This window comes from Notolepis coatsorum (assembly GCF_963971535.1).
Source record: "Notolepis coatsorum genome assembly, chromosome: 12".
Classification (NCBI taxonomy): Eukaryota; Metazoa; Chordata; class Actinopteri; order Aulopiformes; family Paralepididae; genus Notolepis; species Notolepis coatsorum.
In genome coordinates this window covers 87,125,905-87,151,767 of record NC_140176.1, presented here as the reverse complement: position 1 = coordinate 87,151,767, position 25,863 = coordinate 87,125,905, and positions in this window count along the sequence as shown.

Genomic DNA, 25,863 nt, shown 5'->3' with positions numbered 1-25,863 from the left:
GAGAGAGAGAGAGAGAGAGAGAGAGAGAGAGAGAGAGAGAGAGAGAGAGAGAGAGAGAGAGAGAGAGAGAGAGAGAGACTCACTGTTTAGTTGAAACGTCCAGGGCAGGAGAGCTTGATAAACGTGTATAATCCGCCATATAGCTTGTTAGCCAAGTGTTAGCTCAGCTGAGCTCGTTAGCACAACACTCAACAAGTACATTCCTTTGTCCATTTCCGCTCGAACAGACTGCAAACTACCTGGCGTTCTATCGCCATGCTCTAAGACAAACTCTAACCTTAACCAACTTTGAAAGAGTGCCTAAGCTTAACAGTCTAAAGAACTTGCAGTCACGGCACGGCACGCTCTAAGACAAACAACAGTCCTAGACCAACCTAGGAACCAAGCTAGAAGCTAGAATTGGAACATTAGAAATTGGATTCGGCCAATCAGAGATCGTCTCTGTGAAATTCTGCCATGGAAAAAAATACTGGCGTCGGCCAATCAGAGAGCGTCTCCGCGAAATGCGGCTATGGAAATTCTTCACGGAAGTTCACGCTGCTGCCTAGACCACTTCAAATCACGCTCGGATTCCAACATAATAGTCATATTTCAACGCACAACGCCGTATGCACTGATTGGCTGTGACGGAGACAGCGATCAAACTGTGACGCGCACTCAGAGCGCTATCGCGTATAGCCCGGGCCGAGAAATACAAAAAAATAAAAAAAATAAAAAAAACGTGATGTCACTTCCTGCTCTGGAAAACGATGTTTTTTTAATTTAGATAATAACGTTATATTGTGCATTGGAAATACAAACATACTTAAAATGAGTAAATATTATTAATTTTAAACATGTTTATATTATTTATAGGGCTATAAAACACAAAAACGAAAAAAGTTTTATTGTCTTCTTCTCTGATTTAACAGCAGCTGGCCAGCAGGTGGGTCGGCGCCCTAGCGCCCCTAGTGGTAGAGCCGCCACTGCCGTCAGAGGTGACTGGTCCGTTCATGGCCAGGCGACACCGGACGTCGTCACTTGTCCGAAACTGACGCTCGTTGCTTGTTTGGTCTTGTAACCCGAGATTGGAAGCAAGTAATAGGTTGAGTAATAGGTTGAGTAGGGTGTCGATCAAACGGCGGCCATTTTAGCTTTCCAATATTGTGTTGGTTGATTGGCGATAACACAGCCTGAAGCTGACAGGCGAGGGCAAAGTGCCGCGATGTGCGCGACGGCCCGCCGTTGGGCCATTCGATGGATAAGAGGTTAAAGGAATATCTAATTTTATCTTATATTATCTTAGGCTGGCTCTAGATCAGTACATCCAAGGAGTCTGGGGATTCAAACTGGTCACTACATTTACATTTAGTCATTTAGCTGAAACGCTTTTATCCAAAGCGACTTACAAGTTCTGTACGACAAGTCATCAGGAAGGGCACAACTCTATCAGCTGAGTAACAATGTTCATCAAAGTGTTGAGTGCTACAGTGTAGGTTAGTTTATTAGGACAAGTGCATGACAGGGTTATATATTTTTTTCTTTTTTCTTTTTAATTCAGATAATGGTTGAAGAAGTGCGTCTTTAGTCGATGGCGAAAGATTGGACGGGTTTCGGCTGTCCTAACTGGGGTGGGTAGTTCATTCCACCATTGTGGGGCAAGGACTGAGAATAGTCGACTTCTCTTTGATGACCCTCCCGGAGCTTGGATAGGAGTAGATGCAGAGCGTAGGGGTCTTGAGGGTGTGTAGTTAGAGACCATTGACCGGAGGTAGCCGGGAGCGGTTCCCTTTGCCGCACGGTATGCTAGGTCGAGGGTTTGAGATCAGGCGGGCCGCTGCGTTCTGAATGAGTTGAAGAGGCTTAGTGGCAGTGGCCGGGAGGCCAGCTAAGATAAGATAAGATAAGATAAGATAAGATATTCCTTTATTGATCCCCTTGGGGAAATTCAGGCATCATAGCAGCATGGGGGGAGGGGGGAGGGGTACAGGTAGTAAAACAACACAGTATACAGGTATACTAGCAGTATACTAGCAGTGCCTTGCAGTAGTCAAGGCGGGAGATGACTGTTGATTGGACGAGGAGTTGGGTGGCTTCTTTTGTCAGGAAGGGGCGGATCCTAGTGGTCAAAAGCCTGATTCTCTAACCCAGGGGTTCTCCACCTTTATCGGGTCAATGCCCCCCTATGTGCCATCCAGGTCGCCTAACACCCCCAGCAACCCCCTACACCCAATGTGAATAACATTTTCTGCTCTCAATGTTATGATTGTTTTCTGTTTATCATGGGTATATATGAAATTCTCAGCCATTTCTATTTGGTTCAGTTTGTTGGGTCAATTAAGCCTGTCAGTATTGTGTGTCAAATGAAGGCTTCTAACAATTGGTAGGGTCTAATAAAATCATAATAATCTTTTAAAATAAATTAAATAAACTTTCAACAATTCTGCACCCATTGCCCTCCGATACTCCCTGAACACCGCCTGGGTGTTCCACTCTGCTGTGACCTGGCTGAGGCAGCTCTGTGTGGGACACACAGCCAGGAGGGAACAGTCTTTTGATCTGTGGTGAGGTGACTATATCATGTGACTGGTTGTATATATATCCATATCAAATCAACAAACCAAAGCCTTGTGCTATTGAAGCACACGTGCGACCAGCGAGGTGTCCAACAAAAATGTCTTGTGTTTTTTTTTTATTATTTAGAATTCCTGTGTAAGTGGTTCGCCAGTCACTAACCTCGTCCAGCTTTCTGGAGAATAATCAGTCACCATGTGACCGCCTTTCCATTTGGCGACATCCTCACGCAATCCAAGTAACTGACACCACCGGAAGAAAGGGCTTTAACTTGGAAACACAATGTTTTATCTCCGTGTTTGATATCAAAATTCAAAAGAGCCACTTGGCCACCCTGTTAATCTTTTGATTTATCTCCTCTTAATCCCTTTCCATCTTTGCATCAATCATCTCCTGTTGGAATCAGAGCATTGGCTGTCAGAGAGCTGTTAGTGCTCAGCTGGTCTGCCTCCTGAAACCGTTGATGTCCCCCAAGCTGTTTCTCCTTCTTCCTCCCTTTTCGCTTGTAATCTCGGATGACGTGCGGATCAACAGTTGATCAATTATCATCTCCCCCTTTGTCTTTGTTTGTGCGCTCTGTCCAAGGTAACTCACACTGAGAGTATGTTGTTGACGAAGCATTTTCATTTCTATTTGACCACAGTCCTACCACTGCCTAAGCCAAGGGATGACATTTTTTTTCTACTCCTAAACACGTCCCCAAAACCTAAAAACATCTCTAAAATCCTTTTCATGAAGCAAAACTTAATTAAAATGACAATAAGCACTTATAGGCAAACATTTCTTATGGAGACATTGTGCATTACCAATGAATGGTCTGTAAAACCAACAGGCAATATTTGACACATTTTAATAATAATAATAATAATAATAATAATAATAATAATAATAATAATAATAATAATAATAATAATAATAATAATAATAATAATAATAATAATAATAATAATAATAATAATAATAATAATAATAATAATAATAATAATAATAATAATAATAATAATAATAATAATAATAATAATAATAAAAATAATAATAATAATCATAATCATAATAATAATAATAATCATAATAATAATAATAATAATAATAATAATAATAATAATAATAATAATAATAATAATAATAATAATAATAATAATAATAATAATAATAACTTTATTTGTATAGCACCTTTCATACAGGGGATTGCAGTTCAAAGTGCTGCCAAACGCTGGCCGGCAGAGAAAAAAGGACTAAGATAAACTCTATCTCCGTTTAACAAATATCCAAAATCGAATTCACATAAACCAAAGATAGAGAAGAAAGTAACAATAGGAAAAGTCACTCACTCAAGAGTTGCTCCCACATCCACTCCACCTGCTCACACCCACTCAGAGAAAGAGAGAGAAAGAAAAGAGAGAGATAGAGAGAGAAAGACACACACAAACAGATAGACAGATAGACACACACACACAGACAGAGAGAGATATGCACACAGAGACACACACAGAGACACACACAGAGACACACACACACACACACAGACAGACAGACAGACAGACAGACAGACAGACAGACAGACAGACAGACAGACAGACAGACAGACAGACAGACAGACAGACAGACAGGCAGACAGACAGACAGACAGACAGACAGACAGACAGACAGACAGACAGACAGACAGACAGACAGACAGACAGACAGACAGACAGACAGACAGACAGACAGACAGACAGAGAGAGTGTGTGTGTGTGTGTGTTTGTGCATGCTCACTTGTCTGTGTGTGTGTTGGTGGGAGGAGGGTGGTGGTTCTAATGACAGAGCCTTACATTACATTTAATTTAATTATCTAAATACAGATGACATAAAATAAATATAGATTACAGCTCCGTCTTAAGCCTTCGCTCCCAAGCTTGGCAAAGAAAATCTGCTACAAAAAAAGGTTCCCTTCCTGAAGCACGACTGAATACGGACCAGCTAGCCTGTAGCTGTTGGCCAAAAACTCTCTTTAAGCTAGGTCTATATCCGCTTCAATTAATTTGTGTTAAAGCTAGGCTAACTTGCAGCCGGATAGCTGTCTCCCGCATGTATAGAGAGGGAATTGGTATCTATCAGCTTTTTCTAAGAGAGACAACAAACCTAAGAGAGAGAAACCGAGTGGTAGGAAAGACTAACTTGGAGTCTGCAGAGTTGTGTGGGATTGCCTTGGTATGTGTGTGTGTGCTTGTCCAACACAGAGAAGACCGAGCCAGAATGAAAGCTATATTTCAGACGGAGCACAATCCTTTGTGCAGTTGTATTTGAGGGACGATCTCAATTACTTCCCCCAGATAGTGGTGTTTTTTTATGTGTGTGTGTGTGTGTGTGTGTGTGTGTGTCATTGTAAGTGCATGTACACACATATACATGATGTACGCTTGTGTGTGTATCTTTGGTTGTGTGTGTGTGTGTGTGTGTGTGTGCACAGCTGGACTGCAGCTGCATTATTTTGCATCCCTATACTGTGGATCACTTCCTTGAAGCCCCTGCCACACATCTAGTTAACTGTTCCTCCACACATCTAGTTAACTGTTACTCCACACATCTAGTTAACTGTTCCTCCACACATCTAGTTAACTGTTCCTCCACACATCTAGTTAACTGTTCCTCCACACATCTAGTTAACTGTTCCTCCACACATCTAGTTAACTGTTCCTCCACACATCTAGTTAACTGTTCCTCCACACATCTAGTTAACTGTTACTCCACACATCTAGTTAACTGTTACTCCACACATCTAGTTAACTGTTCCTCCACACATCTAGTTAACTGTTCCTCCACACATCTAGTTAACTGTTCCTCCACACATCTAGTTAACTGTTCCTCCACACATCTAGTTAACTGTTCCTCCACACATCTAGTTAACTGTTCCTCCACACATCTAGTTAACTGTTCCTCCACACATCTAGTTAACTGTTCCTCCACACATCTAGTTAACTGTTCCTCCACACATCTAGTTAACTGTTACTCCACACATCTAGTTAACTGTTCCTTCCTGCCACACATCTAGTTAACTGTTCCTTCCTGCCACACATCTAGTTAACTGTTCCTTCCTGCCACACATCTAGTTAACTGTTCCTTCCTGCCACACATCTAGTTAACTGTTCCTTCCTGCCACACATCTAGTTAACTGTTCCTTCCTGCCACACATCTAGTTAACTGTTCCTTCCTGCCACACATCTAGTTAACTGTTCCTCCACACATCTAGTTAACTGTTCCTTCCTGCCACACATCTAGTGAACTGTTCCTTCCTCCACACATCTAGTTAACTGTTCCTTCCTGCCACACATCTAGTTAACTGTTCCTTCCTGCCACACATCTAGTTAACTGTTCCTTCCTGCCACACATCTAGTTAACTGTTCCTCCACACATCTAGTTAACTGTTCCTCCACACATCTAGTTAACTGTTCCTCCACACATCTAGTTAACTGTTCCTTCCTGCCACACATCTAGTTAACTGTTCCTTCCTGCCACACATCTAGTTAACTGTTCCTCCACACATCTAGTTAACTGTTCCTCCACACATCTAGTTAACTGTTCCTCCACACATCTAGTTAACTGTTCCTTCCTGCCACACATCTAGTTAACTGTTCCTTCCTGCCACACATCTAGTGAACTGTTCCTCCACACATCTAGTTAACTGTTCCTCCACACATCTAGTTAACTGTTCCTCCACACATCTAGTTAACTGTTCCTTCCTGCCACACATCTAGTTAACTGTTCCTCCACACATCTAGTTAACTGTTCCTCCACACATCTAGTTAACTGTTCCTTCCTGCCACACATCTAGTTAACTGTTCCTCCACACATCTAGTTAACTGTTCCTTCCTGCCACACATCTAGTTAACTGTTCCTCCACACATCTAGTTAACTGTTCCTCCACACATCTAGTTAACTGTTCCTTCCTGCCACACATCTAGTTAACTGTTCCTCCACACATCTAGTTAACTGTTCCTCCACACATCTAGTTAACTGTTCCTTCCTCCACACATCTAGTTAACTGTTCCTTCCTCCACACATCTAGTTAACTGTTCCTTCCTGCCACACATCTAGTTAACTGTTCCTTCCTGCCACACATCTAGTTAACTGTTCCTCCACACATCTAGTTAACTGTTCCTTCCTCCACACATCTAGTTAACTGTTCCTTCCTGCCACACATCTAGTTAACTGTTCCTTCCTGCCACACATCTAGTTAACTGTTCCTTCCTGCCACACATCTAGTTAACTGTTCCTTCCTGCCACACATCTAGTTAACTGTTCCTTCCTGCCACACATCTAGTTAACTGTTCCTTCCTGCCACACATCTAGTTAACTGTTCCTTCCTGCCACACATCTAGTTAACTGTTCCTTCCTGCCACACATCTAGTTAACTGTTCCTTCCTGCCACACATCTAGTTAACTGTTCCTTCCTGCCACACATCTAGTTAACTGTTCCTCCACACATCTAGTTAACTGTTCCTTCCTGCCACACATCTAGTTAACTGTTCCTTCCTGCCACACATCTAGTTAACTGTTCCTTCCTGCCACACATCTAGTTAACTGTTCCTTCCTGCCACACATCTAGTTAACTGTTCCTTCTCTGCCACACATCTAGTTAACTGTTCCTTCCTGCCACACATCTAGTTAACTGTTCCTTCCTGCCACACATCTAGTTAACTGTTCCTCCACACATCTAGTTAACTGTTCCTTCCTCCACACATCTAGTTAACTGTTCCTTCCTGCCACACATCTAGTTAACTGTTCCTTCCTGCCACACATCTAGTTAACTGTTCCTTCCTGCCACACATCTAGTTAACTGTTCCTTCCTGCCACACATCTAGTTAACTGTTCCTTCCTGCCACACATCTAGTTAACTGTTCCTTCCTGCCACACATCTAGTTAACTGTTCCTTCCTGCCACACATCTAGTTAACTGTTCCTCCACACATCTAGTTAACTGTTCCTCCACACATCTAGTTAACTGTTCCTCCACACATCTAGTTAACTGTTCCTTCCTGCCACACATCTAGTTAACTGTTCCTTCCTCCACACATCTAGTTAACTGTTCCTCCACACATCTAGTTAACTGTTCCTTCCTGCCACACATCTGTCTGTCTGTCCGTGCATATGTCCTCTCCTTTTTGTTTCACTATCTCCATTATCTCTGTCTCTCTACCGCTACCTCTCTCTACCTCTCTCTACCTCTCTCTCTCTCTCTCTCTCTCTCTCTCTCTCTCTCTCTCTCTCTCTCTCTCTCCCTCTCTCTCTATCTCTCTTTCACTCAGCTTCCGCTTCCTCCACTCCTACAATGTATATATAATAAGCTTTGTTTTCCTTCTGGGATTAAGCAGCCAAACCTCACGTGAATCATTTCCTGTTTGAGTTATAATCACTGTGAAAATGAGCATTTTTAACAACAGCATTTCTTGCTTTGGGTTGTGGTGAGCTGCTTTCCCATACATCGCGTGTCTGGCCTTAATCTCTCATCAGTGCTGTGATTATGTTGTTCTGTTTGTATCAAACATCTGAATCTGGACTCTTTCCGGTAATAAGACCTGGTCCTGGTTTAGTTTAGTTTAGTTTAGTTTAGTTTAGTTTAGTTTAGTTTAGTTTAGTTTAGTTTAGTTTAGTTTAGTTTAGTTTAGTTTATTCGGATCCCCATTAGCCATTGCCACAGGCATAGGCTACTATTACTGGGGTCCACACAAATCAATACAATATAATACAATACAATCAATACAATACAATTAATACAATACAATACAATAAAACAATACAATACACCTCAATAACACATACAAATATTATATAATAAAATATCTAAGTTCACCAATCACACATACCCATCTACTCAATCATGTTTCAAGGCATAATATGTTCACTTAAAGCACAACAATACATCTCAATACAACATACAAATATATTAAAAATCTAAGTTCACCAATCACACATACCCATCTTCTCAATCACCCACTATGTTTACTTAACTGACAGTACCACTCTTTCTTATATGATTTTTTAAGGTGTTTTTTAAATGTCTGTTTGTCTTCAACCCTAGTTAGTGCAGGTGGTAAGGAATTCCATGCAGTCATGGCTCTATACATCACAGTTATTTTCATTGCATTTGTTCTTGGCATCTTTACAGTACATCCTAGACCTGGTCCTGGTCCTGGTCCTGGCCATGATATTACCATCGGTATCATGGTTTAAATTGAAGTATACCGTGGTATTATTTAAGTGCAAAAGTGGTACCATAGTGATACATGCCTTTCACCGTAGCAGTACAGTGGTCAATTATGTATACAGTGGCCAGTAGTACTAACATGGTAAAATATCATCAAACTACTACCATGATACTTTTGTGGTCGGGTTATATTCTCTATCTTGCCATCCTTACATAGACACAGGGCAGTGAAGCACATTGCAGTGTTGGCGTACTTACTATAATATACTGTATATTTTGGGGTGTCTCACTGTCTCAGGAGGTAGAGCGGCCGTCTGGTAATCAGAAGGTTCCCATTTAGATAAAAAAAATTCTGAATCAAGTAATTTAATGGTTTTATCTAAAGTGTAACTAATTGTCGGAAATAGGTTAAATATTGGATCCAAAAAACAGCATTTAAAGGTGAATTGGATCCTTTTAAATGCCTTTTAAAAATTAAAAATAGTGCTTGGGAACGTACTTGAAAGTCCTCGAATTTAATTTTGCAATGTCCGTGGGAACCCTGATATATATATATTTATATATTCATATATATATATTTATATATTTATTTATTTATAAAGCTTAGATTGATCAGGCTTGATTGAAATGGTCCCAGCTTGCTTGTTGTACTCAAGGAGGATTCAGGAGCAGCCATTCGTTTGGTTGAGTTGAACTTCGTCGGCCACACATCCATGGCTCATGAAAATATATAAAGGCACGTTACATAATTCGCTCCATCCACAGTCCAAACATCAACGTTAAGAGTTATAGCTCTTTGGGGAGCTGTTCTGGACGTCCCACGGGGAGGGATGTAAAACCCTCCTCTGCCCAGCTCTACTGCATGGACTGCGGCAGGAGAAACGACCCAGACGCCCCCCAGATCCATGTTTTTATAAACGTCCCTTGCGTATTATATTTATCTGAAATATATAATGGCATACATTACTGTGAATGATCTGCTATGAGTGGCCTGCTATTAACTTATTGTCCCGGTCAAACGCCCTGTTAAGTGTCCTGCATGGTTCTTAAATAGGTCCTCCAAAATGTTGAGGAGAACACTGTTATTCTGGCTTTTTATTGTGCTGCTGTTGGCTTGCCAAGCCACATCACCCTGAGGCCAGGGGGTTGATTTAATTCATCTGAATTCCAGCTGAACTGGCCAAAGCTGATAGTGACCATGGAGGTCTTGGGGGGCAATTCCATGTGATTTCGGGCTATACATGTGATTTGATTTGATTTGATTTAGCTGTTTATTATATATATATATCGCTTTTATCCAAAGCGCTTTACAACTTATGCCTCACACATTCACTCACTCACACATTCACACACGTGCACGACGGCGACCATGCAAGGTGCCAACCTGCTCATCGGGAGCAGTTAGGGAGTTAGAGTAAAAGTAAACAGTATACACAAGGTAGCCTTGTTCATTATACTTAAAAACATGAACATATTGTCTTTAAAACTTTTTATTATTCTGGCTAAATACGCCATGTCTCTGGGTGACTGTAACGTGTCCTGCCAGGTGTATATTATTCTACAGTAGCTCAGAGAGTTATTACCTTCCTCTTGGGCCCCAGCTGAACAGTATTGTCATCAGGGTGTCGTTAGCGGGTCAAACGCAGCGTTGTAAACCCGTCTGCAGCTCCTAATCTTCTCCTCCTTAACTCTGCAAGAGCCGGATATATTTCTACTTGCACTTTTTTTTGTAACCTTTCAGATGGTGTTGTAGGAGTACTTTGGAAAGGAAAATATAGTGCTTTTAAATTCTTTTTTTTTGTAAGGTTTTATTGAAATGTTGTAATATTACAACTGTGGTTCTGGGGGGGTAGCCGCATTTCCTATAGGCCATTTTCACTCACTGTACAGAATACCATGGCAAATGTTTATATACTTCACTAAAACAACTAAATGAACAAGGGTTAATTTATATGGTTATGGTTTATAATTTGGCCACAGAACAGTATACATTATGAATAATATTTGGCCTCAGAACAGTATACATTATGAATAATAACATCAATAAGCCATATTTTTAAGAATTGTGATTTTATTACTGCCCTTTTCGTGGTGCTGTACTGTGTTCCCACCGGTAAACATGGGGATTAGGCGGCCATAGTGTACCAGTCACAAATGTGCCTACTATATTTTAGTGTTATTATTTGGTTGCAGTGCCATGCTTGGTCACTAAGTGGCGCTCCTTGTTTGTACTTAATGTAGCGACGTGTTTGATTTGATTTAACTTGAGCCAGTGACTCACTTCACTTCCTGTCTATCTGTCCGGCACAACGCTAACTTGTCCTCTAGTAATGATGTGACTTGTGTCTGTAAATCTATCTGTCAATCTACATGTACGTTGAGAGAGTATAGAGATGACCAGGCATCGTTATGCTTATAACCATACAATGCCTGGTTATGTGTAATGGCAACAATGTCCGAGTAGCTCTTTGCTAAGCTAAGCTATCTTGGTGCAATTCTTCTCTGCTAACAAGTTAACCTGCTCTGGGGTCCCCCAATTGGGGTTAGGGTTAGGGTATTAATTAATGTTGTGTTTCTTTTTCAAATGTAGCCAAGAGTAAAGACCCTAACCCTCAAAACAGCAGTCAAAGTGTATATTTTCAGCACTACGTTTGTTTACCGATGTTTTAAAATGTTTCAGAAAATAAGAATTTATCGGAATAATGTGAATTCTATCCCTCTTTTATCGTAAAAACGCGAGGAAATGACTAAATCCAGATTTAACACTGCCATTGAAAAGAGGAGCTTTTTCCCTATCTATATATGACTTGGCCATAATAAGGTCATTTATAGTTCATAATTCAATTTTGAATGTATAATTCAAATGGATTATAATTCAGTACTGTATCTACAAATCCTTCTGTTTAATCATCTTCCTTTTATTCATCTACTTAGATTTTAGGCTAGAGCTTAACAGGTTAACGTCATCACACAGCCAGACATGTTACAATAGACATACACTCATTTGAATCAAGGAGAAATGTTTATTTTATTTTATTTTTTAAATCTTTTTCCTCCTTCTTTTTCCATTTTTCTCCCCTCCCAATGTTAGTCGTTATGCCAATTCCCAATCCCCTTCCTGGTCGTTGCGCACTCTACCCCCTACCGTCGGTCAGGGAGAGTGGAGGCTATCACATGCTTCCTCCTCCACTTCTTTTCACCTGGCAGCGCGGACTCTCACTGGGAGAGTGTAACGTGTGGAAGGTCACACTACCTCTCCCAGATCCTTCCCTTGCTGTGCAGGCGCCCCGACCGAACTGTAGGAGTCGCTGTTTACAACGACCAGGACCCACCCTCGCCGGGTTTTCCCACCCGCTGACACTGCCAATTGTGTTAGTATGGACGGTCGGCCAACCCGGAGGCACCACAGCCGGATTCGATCCCACTGTCTCTGTGGTGGTAGACAGACGCTTAGTCCGCTGCGCTACCCGGCCGCCTGGAGAAATGTTTATTATAGTATATAACTTGATATGGCTTTGAACTGGACTTGGAACACTATGGAGAATGGCCAGGCAGTCGCGGTCACAGGGTTGGTAGCTTCTGTATCTGGTCGGACAGTTTTGGTCATCCTGTTAGTTCAGACGAGGTCCATATCACTGGCTTTCAACTTCAAGTCAAGTCAAGTTTATTAGCATGTCCCAAACTGGGCAATTCATGTTACAGCAGATAATAAGAACTCCAAAAAACACAGTAAACATACATTATACATGAAGAACATAATAATAATAATAATAATAATAATAATAATAATAATAATAATAATAATAATAATAATAATAATAATAATAATAATAATAATAATAATAATAATTCATTACATTTATATAGCGCTTTTCTAGACACTCAAAGAGCTCCCCACAATGTAGGGTGGAAATTGCCTCCTTCACCACCACTGGTAGCACCCAACCTTGGGCTACGCAGGCTCAATGGCTGCTATACACTGGCACCAGGCACACATCACACTACACACTGACTACCATACACTGGCACCAGGCACACATCACACTACACGATGGCTGAACGGCTCAGGGGACAGGGATTGATATCAGCCAATTAAGGGGAAGGGATGATTTCAAGTTCAAGTTTGTTTATTAAATATCACAATAAAATACACATACTTTACGGTGAAATGCTTGGTTATGTATGAGCCCCTGAGAGTGTGCTTCATACAGTAAAAAAAAGAAAGTAAGTAAGTAAGTAAGTAAGTAAGTAAGTAAGTAAGTAAGTAAGTAAGTAAGTAAGTAAAAAAAAAAAAAAAAAAAAAGAGATTGGTGGCCTTGATGTCAGAGACCTGATTGGGAATTTGGCCAGGAACGTCTGGGAACCCCCTACTCTTTACGATAGGCGTCCTGGGTTCTTTAACGACCAAGATTCAGTCAGGACCTCGGTTTAGCGTCTCATCCGAACATAGACAGACATATACATGGTCACAAGATCAGATAAGGATAACAGTTAAGTAAGCAACTACAACCATCCACCCCACCCACCCACCTCAAAGCTACCTCCTCCTGCTTCCTTTATTGCATTTCTGTTGACATTGACCTCTTTTCAGAGGCATAAGACATAAAACAACCATAAATAGTGCTGGTGCTTTGTCCATTGGCTCTGCTGCACAATACTCTCATCATTCCACTATAAGAGGCCTTGCACAGAATGTTTGTGTAGTTCTTCCAGCATGGCTGCCTGTAACATAGCATAGGCTACATGTGCAAAAAAGTTGTGCAAGAAAACGGTTACTATGTGTTGATTTATGAGACATATATCAACACAAAACTACTGCACAAACATTCCATACAGGGCATTTATTGTGAGGTCAAGACCAGCACCCCCAACCTGGACGTCAGCATCTGAAACCTTTCAGCACCCCCCCCCCCCACACACACACACTGACAGCAAGGTTCCATCTTCATTTATCCTCCCCCACAAGATGATATTGATATATGGCCTAGTCAGCTCAACAAGGCCCACGTCCAACCTGGCAACACATCCAGGCCAAAGGGAGTGATTTATAATGGGAAACAAATTGAAGCACAAGCTGTTTTTAATCTTTTATACCTGGCAACTCGTTGGTACCAGAATACTGCACAGTTTCTTTGCCTTGTCAGTCGTCAGAAGATGACAGCATCGCCGAGTGGAGAGGAGTTGTTTTGATGCAGGAGGATGCAACCTAACACCTGGTAACTAGGGGCTGACACTTTTTCAGTTGCTGTTGTGTTTTTCTGGATGTGTTTTTTTTTCCTTTGTGTTTTCTGGGAGACATTATATTTGTTTGATATACAATTTCAGACCACTAGACTAGTTACTACCCATAAGAAACAAAGCAATGTGTAAAAGAAAAAACAGCCTAGTAAGCCTAATATTTCCCTTATTAAACCCTGTGCTCTGATTACAGCTGTGAAATCAATTATGTTAAGTCATATTAATGAGTCAAGCGTAGTTGGTCCTGGCAAAAGATAACATTTTTGGTACACACTGTGTTGTTGTCTTCTTGTCATTGAACTGGAGGCATAGTGTGAGTCGAGGGAATAATTCTGAAAACCTGTGAGGAAACGGTGATACTTATTTAGCATTTCCCAGAAAACGTCTCTGCATGATTATCCAAAATGGCTGTCCGCTGCCATTAATTTCTAGGCTCTAGTCAAAACAAAGGACTTCTTCGTCTTCTTGTGTCACCTTCCCCCACCCGTCTGGGATCGTTTTCGGAGCAGACGCTCCTTGGCTACAATGGTGGTCAATCATCAATCACTGGTGGTCAATCAATGGTGGTCAATCACTGGTCAGTTCAGGGACCGTTCACAACCGGACATGGTCACTCGTCCGAACGGCTTGTCAAATGACGCTCGCAGGATGTTTCGTCTTGTAACTCGAGAATGGAATCACACAATAGGTTGAGTGAGATGACGATCGAAAGGCGGCAAATTAAACTTTCCAACAATGTATTGGTTGATCGACGAAAACGCAGACTGGAGCCGACAGACGAGGGCAAAGTGCTGCGACTTAAGTGGTTAAGAGGTTCACATTTTTCAGAAACTGGTACCATGATTTCACAATCGCAACATTTTGTGTCCTTCTGGAATACCTTTAAGAGTTTAAAATATCCTTCTGAACGTTATCCCTCTCTAATGTATCCTTCCCGTTCCAAGACAGATAAACTTCCCACGTCGCCCTTCAGGCCTGCCACACTTTCAAGGCAGGATTGTTACGTGTGTCTTTACTCTCACTATTATTTATCTACCGTAGAGTGAAACCAGAGGTCAGGGTCTGGACTCATGAAGCTTCTGAGAAAGCGAGTGCTGATGGGGTTTGTTTGGAAGAGACGTTGACCCAACGTCCCGGCTGAATTTCAGTCATTAATTAAAGAACCAAGAGCGCCCGTCACAGAGAGTAGACATTCCTGGACGAATTGGCTGAATTCCCAATCAGCTCTCGGCCATCAAAGCCACCTAACAATCCCTATCAGTCCTCATCTCCTGAGCCTCTCAGCCGTTGTGTCTGTGTGTTGTGTGCCTGGTGCCGGCAGTGTATGGTGGCCATTGAACCCACTGGCTGCAAAGAAGACAATTTCCACTCTAGATTGTAAAGCACTAGAAAGATATCTTAGATACTATAGTATAGATCAGGGGTGCTCAAACTTCTTTATACCACGACCCCATTTTATTTAGGATTTCTTTTGGCGACCCCACACTTAATGTATTGCGTAATTTCAACGTGGAATTAAGGAATATCAAAATAAAAGCAAACGTTGTTGAACTTGATCATGCATATTTATTTTAAAATGTTATTACAGCACTATGTTATCAATACACATTTATAAAACGAGGCATATTTAGTCAAAATATGTTGCCAGAACATAAAAAAAATTAATAATAATGTTTTACCTGCAAATGCATGACCCCACTGTCCTACCCATGACCCCACTTTGGGTCGCGACCCGTAGTTTGAGAACCGCTGGTATAGATGATGATATAGATAGTGATGCTATAGATACAGTACTAGAGGAGATCTGTAGATACTATATCTATATGTACTGCTGGCTAGTATGACATAATACCATAGAGTCTTTATACCTGTATTGCTGTAAATAATAATACTATAACACTATTGATTAGCACTATTAGTCAGTAGTACTCATTTATATTTTATACCCAGTTTAATCACCTGTATATTGTATATTACTATTGCACTTTACTGTTACATTTACACTCTGGTTGGATGCAACATTTATTTTTGTTGTACTGTACTTGTGCTGTATAATGACAATACATTTGAATCTAATCTAATCTAGAGCACTATATAAATTCAATGGTTAATTAAAGGGGAACTATTTTGCTATTTCTTTCACTATTTGGGCAATTTTACACAATTCCAAAATTCTATGGAACACATCTGTAAGTTTTTTTTTCAATAGAATTCATTGTTATGTGTGTGTGTGTGTGTGTGTGTGTGTGTGTGTGTGTGTGTGTGTGTGTGTGTGTGTGTGTGTGTGTGTGTGTGTGTGTGTGTGTGTGTGTGTGTGTGTGTGTGTGTGTGTGTGTGTGTGTGTGTATGTGTGTGAACAGCTGAAGGTCTCTGCTGTCGAAACCACTTCCGCATTATTTCCACTCGCTGCTCATATAAACGTATCACAGTTGATTGTGGGCGGGCGGTGGCAGAGTGGTGGCAGATCAGAATTCTTACATGTCACAGATCCGCGTAAATTCAAATGGCTTGGTTTAGTGGGGGAGGATCTTGTCTCAGCTGAACTGGAGGAATGGGACTGAATGAGAATTTCACATCTAGTCAGTGTTGGTGGTACAACCCCACATTGCTAGAAAACAATGCAAACCACTGGAAAAGGCCATTTATAAGATAGTTCCCCTTTAACTCATAAGGAAAGGCACACATATTTGACTTTGAAATGGGCCCCTAAACCTTAAGCACAGCTTCATCTAGTGATGGCCGTGTGTCTAGAGACGTGTGTATTTGATGAGCCGTTTTGCTAAATTCAGACATGTCTTCAAGGGGACAAGCAATCTATGATGCAGGAAACAGAATGACTATCCAGCTAACCGAATATTAGCTGGATCTACTTCCCAAGTTTGCAGATGTGTTAGATGTTTTGGGCTAGCATTTCAAATAAGGAAATTAATTAGTTTACCATTTTAAATTACCATTTTTAGTTACTGGTCATTCATGAACTCCTTCACCCAGTAATAATAATAATAATAATAATAATAATAATAATAATAATAATAATAATAATAATAATAATAATAATAATAATAATAATAATAATAATAATAATAATAATAATAATAATAATAATAATAATAATAATAATAATAATAATAATAATAAACTTTATTTGTATAGCACCTTTCATACAGAAACTGCAGCTCAAAGTGCTTCACAACAGAAAAAAGACAGGCATAAAATGAGCACATAAAGTGCAGACATATAAACTGAACATCACTTTGTGGGAATCAAAAAACCCTATAGTTAAATAGAACAAAAATGAATTAATTTGTTCCTATCAAACAAATATCTAGGGCTGACCTTCGATAATTTTTTTGGAATTCGAAGCTTCGGGGCCGAGATTCTATTTTAATTCGAAGCTTCGAGAAAAAAATTAATAAAAAAGATTATTAATGTTGTGAAGGGCCAGATTAAACCGAATATATATATTTATTTATATATATATATTTAATTGTATTTGTATATTCTCTAATATTCCCTGATATCCCTTGTATATTCCTTGTACAATATGCATTGAATATCCATTCTAGCCTACTGAACATCCCATAATAGTCTCCATTCTACTATTGGTCGAGACCTTGGTGCCAGGCTGCCATACCCCTCAGACCCAGTTCAAACGTACCGCTCGACATGTACGAACAAGTCCTAGTTCCGCGTAGGAATTTGGCTACCGCACCACTAATGGGACTATTTGTTCATAGTGCGTATATATACTGCGCTACTAAAGTAGGACTTTCTTTTCAGTCCAGTTTCTTACCCTCCAATAGAGTCACAGACGTAAAGCCTCCCCGCGACGCCACGTGTGGGAGTAAGGCCAAGTTCGCCTACCATCGGTATTGAGACATTGTGTATATTAATATTTGAATAGTCATATTTGGCACTATATCGTCGAGTTGGACGTAGTCTATTAAGCTAATAATAGTCTGTTAATATATAGTGCTTCAGTACCCCATCGTTTCGGGCAGAGAACTGGCTGCTTACCCAGGGTGGTTGACCCTATGTGAAGCTGCACCCGAGGAGCCCCAGAGCCAACGAGCGAGTGGACCTGTATACCGGATTATTCTACCGACGACAGCCCGCCTTCCCAGGCACGGATTATGCTTTGGATACTTTGATTATTCCATGGATAAAGACCCCCGACACTGCCGTGTGTTGGAACCCCCCCCCCCTGGAGAGGACGCAAGGTGAGGAGACGCTCTGCAAGACGAGGTCGCTTCACGTCTCTCCCCCGTGGACCGGAGAGAGCCGGCCCACAAAGAGTCCACCTGCTTTCATCTGTGGTCCAAGGATCGCCGGCGCATTGAACGGCACTACAGTGGGTTCACCTGGGATACCCTTGGCCGGACGAGGCAGCCGGATTCTACCCCCCCCCCCCCCTCCTACTCCTGTCGGCTTACAAGCGACCGGATTAACCCCCTCTAGTGTATCTAGTATAATCATTAAAGTATCATTGCTGTTATTCCTTAACTATTCCAGGTCGTATATTTACCACCTGCGCCTTCAGAGATTGGACATTCTCTATTGATATACCGACGAATACTCCTTGCCATAAAAGTGCATACTATTTCAATTCATAAATGTAATTAAGTGATTAAGTGCTTATTCTACACACCATCGCTGTGTAGAAATAAAGACCTGTTTCTAATTCGTACATTTGTGTTGGATCCGTTTCATCTACGTGAGAGTGTTCATGATAATATATTTATGCCGTGTACTGGGTGGCCGAATATTAAGTACAAAGGTAGTGGTAGTAAGTATCATATCTAGTAATACAGTCAGGGAATTGTACCCCTCAGTTACAATTAATATCATTATTATTTTTTTATTTTATATATATATATATTTTTTTATGTTGTGGGACTTGTACAGCACTTTGTTCAACTTTGTCAGTGCTGTAAAGTTTAAACCTTTTTAAATCTTAGACAAACTAAACACTAGGCTTTATAAAAGCAGCACAATGAACACAAATCTGTCAGTGCCGAGTCCGACCGCATCTTAAATAACAAACAGCATTGATTGTTGTAGTTAACAAAGAGAGGCAGAGTAGCCTATATATATATATATATATTTTTTTTACATAATCGAATTTTATTTTCATATTCGAATCCCATGCCCATCGAACGAAGCTTCGAAGCTTTGAAGTATTTAAGACAACCCTACACATATCCCTATAAAAGGTAACCGGTCCCAGATCCCCACTCATGTTTCACGAGTGATGTCATGTGACCATCTCCTCCATGTGTTAACGGGTAGAGGTTGAGATGTTGAGTGCTGCAGATCAAAGGGCCTGTCGTCAGGCAGACTGCAGGTAGTTGTGGAGTGGGTTTATGGTGATACCGGCTATGTGCTACAACATTTCCTCTCTTAGAACTTCCGCCTTGGCAGGAGAGGACAGCTTTCTTAATCTGGACTGCTTTACACATAGACACACGCACACACACACACACACACGTGTGTGCACGCGCACGCACACACGGAGGAAGGCTAGCTCCATGGTGGGAGTCGAGCTGGTCAGACTAGAGGTGGTGGCAGAGAGGGGGATGAGAAGGAAGCTGGCCTGGAGAATCCCTCCCACCCCCTCTACGACGAGCTAGTCAAGAGGAGAAGCACGTTCAGTCACAGACTCATACCCCCCCCCCCCCAATCAGGCTCCACAACAGTGGGCAGGGACCGCTGCCAGACCTCCAACTACTAGGAACTTCTATCACTGAGTGTGTCTGACTCCCACCTAAATGGACAATGTATAACGTATGAAGTATATCACAGCATACATACCTTATGCATACTGCACATATATTTAGCATTTTTCTATTATATATATTAGATTATATATTAGATTATTAGATTATTATATATATTTATTACATGGCGTTTTAACATTTGCCGAAATGCGTGATTGTGATTGGTCAATAGCGCTCGTCAGATTACTCGATAACGGACCTCTGCCGAGCAATAATGACCGCTGTTCGCAATCAAGTCCACTGACACACACTGCAGCAGTGCAATCAGTCCACACACCTGCCGGCGATAATAATAACTTTATTTGGGCTGACAGCGGACGGAGCCACAGAACAACTACGTCTGCATTTGATCTCGTCTTGTCGATGGTGTAAAATGTATTAGGTATATTGTTAGTAAGTTAGCCCTGTAATAAGCGGGATAATGTATAGCTATACTCGATCATTGTCGCAAAATAATTGACCTTCACTTCACTGCGTTTAGAACACCTCTGCGAGGCGCCTCGGTATTCTAAACTCCGTGTCGGTCAATTATTTTGCGACAATGACCTCGTAGCTATACATTATCCCTTACATTTTGTAACAAAATGTATTGTAAGGCAAATATAACTGAGAGGGCATACATACCCTCATCTGTACCTTGACCTATTTACACTCCCCACTTGCCCATATGCGCATACTCAGAGTTAATTATATTGTTATATTTTTTACACTCCCTGTTCTTATTATATTTTTATTTTTACTTCTCCACTGTACTATAATTTTATGACCTGTATCATGTCTTCTACTATCACAGGGGATCAATAAAGGAATATCTTATCTTATCTTATTCAAATAACAAAGTAGCCTAGACTAGGCCTAATCTAGATTTACACAGATTTAGGTGCTTCTGTTTCCTTCATTGTTCAAGAGACAGGACTTTTCATATTTCAAGTTGATCATATCTGAGGTTCTTCTTTAGACCATCTTGCTACTCTGCCTTGGGAGTCGCTAATTCACAATCTCCAAAATGTGCGCACGCATGGGTCAGAGTTGGCTTTAAACTGTGCACATATTCCAAAAATACATAAGAAGACACAGACACTAGTTACTACTATACATAAACATACAGTAGACAATATCAGACAACAGTAGCAGCCACAACAACAACAACAACAACAACAACAACAACAACAACAACACCAACAACAACATATCAGCAAAGCAACAAAGCAAAGCACTACCCCCTCTAATGTTTTTTCCTCCTGGAAAGAGCAATCCCTGTACCGGACAGTGATGGCATTTGTTTAAAGAAAGCATCTTTAAATGCTTTCCTAGCATCAGGAGGATTTCTGCACTTTGGAAGCTTTGTACTTGGCTGTACAAACAGTGCTGATGTTTTGCTCTGAGAGTAGCACAGATGGGAGACAGAGACATGACGTTCCACTGTCAAACATCCCTCCCCAAACAGGAACTAAACTAACCGGGCACTACCTTTATTCATAATATTTTCCCTTGACAGAAGATGTGTTGAAAACAGTTTCACTGCGCCTGTCAGCCTTGTATATTCACTGTGTCCATGGAAACAAAAATGAATGCAGCCATAAAGGTATGGTTTCCTTACACACAGAAAAGACATAGCACTATAGTCCATTTTCTTTTCTGATAACAACATCACTGCATACATAACTCTGTTCAGAGAAGCTTCAGTTTTGTCCTGTTTGGTAAAAAATTCTTGCCCTCTTCGGTTTTTGGAGGCTGTGATGTACAGGACGGTGTAGAGACAGCTGTGCATATGGGTTAGCCTGCACTCAAAATGTGAATGCCCTGCTGGGCACTGCATTATGGATCTTAGTGACCCTTGTCTGTTCTTCATTGTATATGTGTTTGTCTGTGTGCGTGGCCTTGTTTTTCCGACCATTGTGAGCACCAAATGTCCCCACTAGTGATGAATACTGTACAAGCTCTTTTTTGTAGTTTTGGACATTGGCTGGTCCAGGGTTAGGGATAGGCATGTAGTCATTATTATTAAGGTTAGGGTAAGGGGTTAGGGAATGGATCTAAGACTGTGAAATGTTGGGTGCCCGAGTGGCGCACCGCATACAGCACTACGGTGCAACACGGCCGACCAAGGTTCGACTCCCGGACCCGGTGATCTTTGCCGAATGTCTTCCCCGATCTATCTCCCATTCCTCCTCTCTCTCTCTCTCCTCTCTCTACCGGACTGCCCGCTAGCAAAAATCAATAAAAACCTACAAAAACACGACTTGTCCGAAAGGACAAGTAACATTTATGACTATGGAATGTCCTCGCAATGCATGAATGTATGTGTGTGTGCTTGTGTGTGTGCCCATGAGCACCATGATGTGTATTGTATGTGTATGCTTTTGTAGGTATATGATGGTGTGTGTCCATGTGCATGCATGGAGGTGTGCATACAGTAGCTGTGTGCATGTGGGACTCTCGTAAGTGTGTGCATGGTGTGCATGTGCGTGTGTTTTTGTGTATGCAAAGTCACATACATTATGTGTGTGTGTGTATACGTATGAATGTCTAAATATGAGCGTGTGTGTGTGTGTGTAGGCCTGCCACGATAACACATTTTGCTGGGCGATTAATTGCCCCCGAAAATATCGCGATAAGCGATATTATTGCGACCGGTTAGAGAATTTTTTTGAGAAATTTATTTCCCAAAACTTTTATTTTGAAGCCCACCGCTCCGTCTTTTCCGGTGTTTAAGACTTTTATTTTGAAGCCCACCGACCGGACCGGAAGTATTGTTGTGATTATCCTAGCCGACAACTTGTCTCGTCCGGTTGTGTTTTTTAGTTTTAACGTTAGCTACTAACGTTAGATGCAGCTACTACATGCAATCAACGATGAGGAGGAAGCGTCAAAGCAGTATATAATAGAATAGCTGTGGTGCGTAGGCACTGCAGCACGACTCGAAAACGACCTGTTATAATAAATTAATTCATGTTTAACTTGTCCCCGTGTCCAGTCCTTTGACTAGCCCCACCCGTTCATTGTAAACAATGATGCATGTAATTGTATTAACGTTATTCTGTGTTATTCTAACGTTACACTACAAATAACGCTACTTGGTTAAAAGGAGCAACACTATTGAGAAATGTAGTTAAGCTATATGTGGCGTTGCTATAGGCGAGCTCCCGTGCTGTGCTCTGTAGTAAGGCCAGCGGCCCGCCTCCCAACACGGACAGTGACTGACAAGGGGCACTGGTTCCGCCTCATTAAAACAAACGCGCAAATAGCAATTAATCGCGCCCGTCAAAATCATTGCATTAATTTTAATTATCGCGGCAATTAATCAATTTATTGCTTATCGCGGCAGGCCTATGTGTGTGTGTGTGTGTGTGTGTGTGTGTGTGTGTGTGTGTGTGTGTGTGTGCGTGTGTGTGTGTGTATTTTGGAGCAGGCCAGTCTTTTGCGTGTCCACTGGCGTGAGAACTTCCCTTCCCTTCTGTAGAATCGATGTGCTGCTTCACGTCAAATCAAGAGTAGAAGCCAAGAGAAACATCTGAAACAGGTGTCTGTGGCTGTTAGCTTGTATCTCCATTAGCCCATGATGAATGGAGTTCTATGGAGAACGGGACCTGGCAGTTACGTGTGCTTACCCTTCCCTCTTGTTTGTTATTCCTCATAATGAGAGGAATGGATCTCTCTCCCCCTATTATGTTCTCCTTCTTGTTCTCCCTCTGCATCTCTCTCTCTCGCTCTCTCTCTCTCTCTCTCTCTCTCTCTCTCTCTCTCTCTCTCTCTCTCTCTCTCTCTCTCTCTCTCTCTCTCTCTCTCTCTCTCTCTCTCTCTCTCTCTCTCTCTCTCTCTCTCTCTCTCTCTCTCTCTCTCTCTCTCTCTCTCTCTCTCTCTCAGACAGAGACTAGTGGTCCATGAGACTACAAACTCTAAATACTCTTTGCCTTATTGATATGGCAGCTCAATAAAGAGATACAAAATATTGGATAAAGATGGATTCCAACTGGGTTATTTTGCACGTTGGTTGTCATTCAATGTGACTCTTTCGCTCTCTCTGCATCAGAGTTTAGAGACCTCTCCAGTTAGTGTTTAATTCCGTCTCAACTCAATGTTCTGTTCTCTTCTGACTAATTTGTTAGCGGTTTCCTGGCAAAACAATGAACCAAAGCCGCCCCCCTGCCACTCTTAAAACAATCCTTAACTCAGCAGCTCTTTAAATCAACGTCTGTCATCTTCTCTATTAATCATTAAAGGATTTGTCTTGTCTTGGTTTTTGGCCTCGACGCCACATATATTTTCTTCTTCTTTCTTTCTTCTTTCTGGGAAAGTGTTGGTTTTAGGAATTTTAACCTCACCCAAAAACGGGGCCATTTTTGTTTTTGTTTTTGATGACTTAGCTTAGCTTAGCTTTATACGTTATACTTATAGCACATGCATGAGTCTGTTCTCCTTTGAAAGGTAACATTCTGAAGTTGCTAAAGTCAATAAAGAAAAATCATTTTGACGGAGTGGCTGTCAAATGACGTTCACCGGACACATCGTCTTGTAACTCGAGACCCGAAGCACGCAATTGGTTGAGTGTGGTGGCGATCGAAAGGCGGAAAATTCTACTTTCGAACGGTGTATTGGATGGTCTGTGATCTGCGGTTTATTGGATGGTCTGCGATCTGCGGTGTATTGGATGGTCTGCAATCTGCGGTGTATTTGGATGGTCTGCGATCTGCGGTGTATTGGATGGTCAGCGATCTGCGGTGTATTGGATGGTGTGCGATCTGCGATGTATGGATGGTCTGCGATCTGCGATGTATTGGATGGTCTGCGATCTGCGGTGTATTGGATGGTCTGCGATCTGCGATGTATTGGATGGTCTGCGATCTGCGGTGTATTGTAGGGATGCACCGAATGGGAAATTCTTGGCCGAAACCGATACCGAAAATAGGAAACAGTTGGCCGAAAACCGAATGCCGAAAGGCCGAAAATGATTAATATAAATTATAAATATATATATGTTTTTTTTTTTTTTTTTTTTTAGCTACCTGATTATGGCAAAAGACATGATTATGGCTAAACTTAACTTAAATAATATTAATAATCACTTATGGGCCCATAAAACATTTATTCAGCACTTTTGAATGCATACATTAATTCCAGACTGTTAAGACTAAAAGACTACAACGATTGATGACGACTTCCTGTCCTCGCATTTCCATTTCCGGTTTAACGATACATTTTCAACAACAGATTGCTGCTAATTAAACACTTCATTTAAACGGAGTAACGTTAACGTTATGTCGAGTTCATACGTGTAGTGTAGTATGAACTCGTCATAACGTTAACATTACTCAGTGTCCACTGTTGCTGCCACCGTTGCGTCGCAGATGGATGGTACACTGTTAGCTCCGTAGCTAATCCGCTCCTAGACTACTGATAGCAGTACCGTTAACGTCGGAGCTGATCAATACTCCGGTTTTTTCTAATTTAGTTTAGAACCGGGTTTCGGGGGGCATCCCTACTCCCAAGAGGAGTTAGTTATCACAGGCTGTAGAATGCAGGAAGAGCTGCCAAGCTGCTCACGTTACATGTTGCGCATGCTACCGGTATGTCTGTAGTCGCGTTTTGATGACGTCATCACAACAACACATTATTTGACTTTCGGTCATATATTTTCGGTGCTAAAACCCTTTCGGCCTTGAGCCGTTTTAACCATTTTCGGCCGATAATTTTCGGTAGCCGAATTTTCGGTGCATCCCTAGTGTATTGGATGGTCTGTGATCTGCCGTGTATTGGATGAAAAATGCCGCCCGGAGCCGGCAGACGATTGCAAGTGCCGCCAGGCCGTCCGATGCTTATGTGGTTAGGTTTAATTCATGTGACCTGGTGACCTTGACCTAACAAAAGGAAAGAAAAGATCTCTGGGAGGTGTGCTTGTTTGATTTGACTTCAGGGTCCAAGTATTATCGTTCGGGGGACCCTCTGCCTCAAGAGTTCAACAGTCTTGTTGAGAATCGTGATGAATAATGGATGAATAATTTTCTCAGAGGCGCTCATGAAACAATACAATCTGTAAACTTTGGCTGAGCCATTTACTGCTTTATTAGATAGTGGAATATTGTCCCATACGAGTTGTTATGAGAGAGAGAGG